The 6,000-nt window shown below is 40.3% G+C and overlaps 1 long non-coding RNA gene across 2 annotated transcripts in view; it reads left to right on the forward strand.

Moving 5' to 3' along the window:
* LOC143676403 (uncharacterized) overlaps positions 1-25 on the forward strand; it is a 58,696-nt gene extending 58,671 nt beyond the window's left edge. For both annotated transcript variants that reach the window (XR_013172059.1, XR_013172058.1), the window contains exon 4: positions 4-25. This is a non-coding gene — a long non-coding RNA (uncharacterized LOC143676403). The remainder of the gene's footprint in view (positions 1-3) is intronic.
* The last annotated feature ends 5,975 nt before the right edge of the window (positions 26-6,000 follow it).

Below are 6,000 nucleotides of genomic sequence, written 5' to 3' on the forward strand. Positions count from 1 at the left end.
CAGGTGACCGTCTGAGAGGCAGGTGATACAGCTGATGGGTGAGGACGTGGCGGGTGGAGAGGGAGGGAGGAGATTCTCAGGTATCACAGCCCCTGGCTCAGTGCTTAGTACTGTGCTTATGCTGCTTTGCTTAGATCTCCAAGGCCCTTTAGGAGACTGCAATAATAGACTTGACACCAGATCATGTCTGTAAGCTTTTGGAGATCATTGAGAAAAAATACCATTGAAAATTTAAATATAGTTAACTCTTTTTTGTTTGTTTTTATTTTTTTAAAAATATTTTTATTGATAAACCTTAATATACATTCTTTTTTTTTTTGTATACTTGTATGGTGGGGTCACATTTCATTATTTTTCCATGTGAGTATCCCATTAATACAGCACCATTTGTTGAATAGTTTTTGTCTGTTTGTTTGTTTTTTGGGAAGTGCATATGGACCGGGAATCGAACCTGGGTCTCCTGCATGGTAGGTGGGAATTCTACCACTGAACTACCCTTGCACTCCCTAAACATTCTTAATATACAAACATTTCATACATGGTGTACAATCAGTGGCTCACAATGTTATCACATAGTTGTGTATTCATCACATAATCATTTTTTTAGAGCATTTGCATCACTCCAGGAAAAGAAATAAAAAGGAAAAAAGAAAAAACTCATAATACCATATCCCTTACCTTTCCCTCTCACTGACCACTAGTATTTCCATCTACCCAATTTATTTTAACCTTTGTCCCCCTTATTATTTATTTTTATCCATATATTTTACTCATCCGTCCATACCCTAGATAAAAAGAACAGACACAAGTTTTTCACAATCACAGAGTCACATTGTAAAAACTGTATCATTATACAATCATCTTCAAGAAACAAGGCTACTGGACACCCAGCTCTATAGTTTCAGGTACTTCCCTCTAGCTACTCTAATACACCATAAGCTAAAAAGGGATATCTATATAATGCATAAGATTAACCTCCAGGATAACCTTGTGACTCTGTTTGAAATCTCTCAGCCACTGAGACTTAAATTTTTCTCACTTCTGCCTTCTCCGTTTTGGTCAAGAAGATTTTCTCAATCCCTTGATGCCAGGTCCCGGCTCATCATGAGATTTCTGTCGTACGTTGCCAGGGAGATTTGCACCCCTGGGATTCATGTCCCATATAGCCAGTGGCGGGAAGGGAGAGGTCAGTGAGTTCACTTGCCTCCTCAACTTAGAGAGAGAGAGGCCACATCTGAGCAACAAAAGAAGTTTTCTGGGGGTGACTATTAGGCCTCATCTTAAGTAGGCTTAGCCTGTCCTTTGCAGCAATAAGTTTCATAGGGGTGGACCCCAAGATCAAGGGTTCAGCCTACTGATTTGGTTGTCTCCACTGTTTGCAAGAATATCAGAAATTCTCCAAATGGAGAAGTTGAATATTTCCTCCGTTCTCCCCAGTGCCTCAAAGGGACCTTGCAAAACTTCGTTATTCACTGCCCAAATTACTGTAGGATATAACTATAGTTTAATCTTAATTATTTGGGTCCTTGTGTTGGAATGAAAGTTTTGATAATTGGGGTAAGGGAAATCACCTTCCAATGCATAGCAACATTTACTCTCTGTTCTGTTTTATAATACGTGATTTATTCTCAAAATTACATTCCATTTATTTTTCACTCTAAAAGTTTTGAAATGGCTTTTAGTCAAAAACACTAAAGTTTGGACCTAATATACTAAAACAGCAGATAATTCAGAAAACATTTATATTTCACTTTGTAAAACTTTATAGTAATTGCTATTTCTAGGTTTTGTGAGGCTGTGCTACATATATATATATATATATAATCTGGTATCTCGCTGGAACTTTGGGTACCTGTGGGTCACCTAGGGCTCAGAGTAGGAGTTCTGCAGGTCTGAAAGTCAGCATTGCTACATACAATAACTGTTAAAGAAACTGAAAAAGAGATCAGGCTTCAATTAGAGATAAGAATGAAGTTGATTTGGTCAGGTCTAAGGTAAATCAGACTATAGGGAGGACATTGCCTGTAGTTTAGAACTTCATCTACTGTATGAGACCAAAGGAAAAGAGGTTTATTTTGCCCCAAGCCTAAGTTTTCTGTAACAGATCATCCAACTTAACCAGTCTGGATAGATCATTTAAATGACCCAAACACAGGGAGCCCAGATGGGAATGAGGGCTTGTAGCTCTGTCTAGCTCAATATAGTGCCCAGATACATCCCAGAGTATGTTGAGCAGATAATTGAAAAGTAATGACAAAGTCCCTTGAGTGATGGGAGGAAAAAACAATGAAACTATTAAACTTTACCACCGGGGAAACCCCTGATACTGTCTCAAGCATTAGGGAGTCCCAAGTCAATGGGTCAAGCCCTTGAACTTGAGGCTTGTTCTTGTGAAGCTTATTTCTATGGCAGAGAAGCTAAGCCTACTTATAGTTGCCTAAGGGTTACTTCCAGAACACCTCTTTTGTTGCTCAGATGTGGTCTAAGTCCAACTCTGAAAGTAAATCATTACCCTCCCCACTGCGTGAGACATGACATCCAGGGGTAAAAGTCTCCCTGGCAACGTGAGTTATGAAACCCAGGGATGAGCCTGGCCCTGGCATTGTGGGATCAACAATGCCTTCTGGACCAAAAGGGGGAAACAAATTGTAATAAATAAGGCATCAGTGACTAAGAGAGTTCAAATAGAGTCAAGAAGCTACTCCAGAGACTACTCTTACACAAACTTCAGCTAGATATTGCTATTTATCATGGGTTGCCAAACCATGATCAAAACTATTCCTGCCAGCCCTAAAGAACACCTAGGGCTTTATCTGAGATTCTACAAAGGTTCCATGCACTAGAGTAACTTCCCAGAAGCCTACAACCTCCAGATGGGTTCGTAGGCCAGACAAGTCCTGAAACCCAGAGGGGTGGGCCTTTCCAGGACATCAACTAGTTCCATCCCCCTACCCCATATTATCTATACCCCTTTCCAACATGAAAACGTTCAAATGGGCATAGCCTAAATACCTCTAAAGATTGGGAGAAAAATCAAAAGAGAAAGTAGAGTTATAACAGAGAAGATAGGATTTATATGCTGAATCATTATATTGATACTTCTTTTAGTTTCCAGTGTCTTGGAGTAGCCAGAAGGAAAAATGAACTGTAACCCACATCAAACTCTGAATTCTGTTCTATAACAGATTGTTGCTGTGTGCTTTCAAATATATTGCTTTTTTTGTATATCTGTTACTTTTCACAATTAAAAAAGCCTTTTATTTAGGAAAATGTTAAAATTAGCCTTTTCTGAGCACAGATCACTAATAGTGGATGATAGAGCAAGTCAGTTTTAAATTTTAAGAGTATCTTAGATACCACACTGAGCCAAGAATTTGCACATGGATATTACAGAGTTGATTGATTCTAAATTTTAAACACATTTGTCGTTCAGAAGCTTTTCAGGTGTTTAGTAGAATAGTTTGAGGCTTTTCCAGATATAACATTTTTAAGGCATTAAAAAAATACTCAAAATTTAAGAAGATATTTTCAAGGCAATTAAAAAGACAATGTCTAACAAGAGATAGAAAAGAACTCATTTTGTTTTTCATTTTATTATACCAGATTCCTACCACTTTCCTGAAATTACAGCTGGTAAACAGATGACAGGCAGGAAGGTTGCACAAATAAGCAGTGACAGACACATGCAAATCCTCTTAATGGGGGCCCCAGCCATTGTGGTGTCCAGTGAGAAGTCTTGGCCGAGGAGGCCTCAGTTGCAGTCCTCTGCCAGAGCCTTAGCTTTAGTGCTTTGGGAGGTGTCAGCTCTGCATGTGCATCTCACAGCCACAGACCAGTTGGTAAGTCACACATCATAAGTCCCATCGTGGGACAGCCTTCTCTCATTTCCTGTGTTCTAGAGTATTTCTTCAAATCTTGCAGGTTGAAAATCTACTGAGGGGTTTGGAGCAGGGGAGAGACATGATCAAATTAGAAAGACGGTTCTGGCTGGAGTGAGAAAATGGACTTTGGAGGGAGGAGAGTATGTGTGTGTGTGTGGGGGGGGGGGGGTTCAGGCCAGGGGCGAGAGGGGAAACGGGGAGGCTACTTAAAAGGTTCAGGTCAGGGAAGACAGAGGAGGGTCCAGACTGCAAAAAATCATGGAGTTGAATCAACAGGGCAAGGTGATTAATTGGCAGTATGAGTGAGGGAGAAGGGAGTATCAAGGAAAACTCCCAGGTTTCTGGCTTAAATATCTGATTGGGTGGAGGAGCACTTTACAGAAATGGGAAAAATTGGAAATTTGTAGACAATCAAGAGGTCCATTTTTGACATGTTAAGTTTATGACACCAGCAAAATATTCAGGTAGAAATGTCAAATAGACCCCCTAGAGCTCAGAAGAGATGTGTGGAGGGCTGGAGACGAATATCTCTAAGGGCATTTGATATCTTTCAAAGCAACCATACAAATTTTATCTCATTTCATCACATAATCCTTTTTTTATGAATGTTAGCAGAGCACATGTTGTTATCCTGAAATGGGAACAAAAAAAAATGTCAAGAAACTTAGCTAAGTTCATGGTCCCGGATACCAAGGGCATCTTATGAGATGGCCCTTGGTTCTGTTCTTCTGTCTTAAAGTCGTACTGAGTGGTTTAGTCTGATTTAAGGCTAGTTTTCTAGTTTTCTTCAGGTACAGCAAGAAGCAGGACTTTTCCCTTTATAGAGAGTCCCAGACTCCACACACATTAATAGGCACAAGTCAACTTTATTACTGTTTCCTTGTCTCTTGGGTTCCAGTGAAGAAAGAGGATGATTTCTTGCTCAGAGGGGTGGGGGTCAGGGCCACAGTTTCCCATTACTCAAGACAGAGAGGGTGTCGCAGAGAAGGGTCGGAGAGGTATAGCTTGTGAGTTCTCGAGAAAACTGGTCTTCCTGGGTCTGGTCAGGGAGGGACAGCCTTTTGTAGGGCAGCTGGGTGTGGTCCTGCGTTTTGAAGTATATGGGCCTCCAGGAGTTCAACTACCTACGCACAAGAATCTGCTAGTTCTTTGAATACGTTTAGTTAACAGCCAGTCCAATCTAGCCTTGGTACAAAATCCCTGTATTATAATCAAGGTGCAACAGTTTAAATTTATATGCAAGGCCTACAGGCTACTACTGCTCTGAGGGAAATCCTGGAGACCAAAGCGCCTTGTAAAATGGGTGTTGGCTAAGGGAACCTGTGCCCTAGAAAAGTCAGAAACCAGGACCAAGGCATTAGGTTCCTCTGCCTCTTCTCTCTCTCCAAAGCCTCTCTAGTGTTTTGTGTTTTTTTCTCTGTGTATATTAGAATGCTGCCTCTTCCTTTCAGCCACAAATTACCTTTTTTCTTCATCTTCTTTTAACTTGACATTAAACATGCCCCTCCTCAGCTGCTTCACACACGCTATTTTCAGTAGGAGAAGGTGAACGCGGCTGCACACGTGGTTCATCTAACATCTTGAACTATTTTTCAGATGCTGTGGGTAAGGCCAAACCCTAAAGAACTTTTCCTGTACACTTTCTCCTTAATTTCTAGCCTCATATGTATTTAAAGGTAAATGTATTCCATGTTTCTGATTTTCATTTATCCCTAATTCCCCAAGAGGTTCTTTCCTGAGATGTGGTCGAGGTTCCAGGAGCTTTCTTTCCCCCTCGGTCAAACCCATCTTTCTCAGGCTTAGAGGCCATTTGTTTGAAGAGTCAGTAACTTAATCATCTGGAGTTTTATTCTGAAATATATATACTTTGGCAGTTATGGTCTAAAAAGTGTCCATAGTTTGCTTCAAATATCTATTTTTAAGGTCTTGTTTGGTCTCTGCATTTGGGGCATTTCAACACACACACATACACACAGATTTTCTTACACACACACAAACACACACATAGATTTTCTTTTGACTTAATCTTTGATTTCAGTCAGCCAACAAAGAAAGTTTTAGAGTCTTCTGTAGGACCAGCACTGAGATAGGTCTTTGGGGAATGTAGAAAATGATAAAA

Source organism: Tamandua tetradactyla, chromosome 3 (genome assembly GCF_023851605.1).
Source record: "Tamandua tetradactyla isolate mTamTet1 chromosome 3, mTamTet1.pri, whole genome shotgun sequence".
In the NCBI taxonomy this organism is placed as follows: Eukaryota; Metazoa; Chordata; class Mammalia; order Pilosa; family Myrmecophagidae; genus Tamandua; species Tamandua tetradactyla.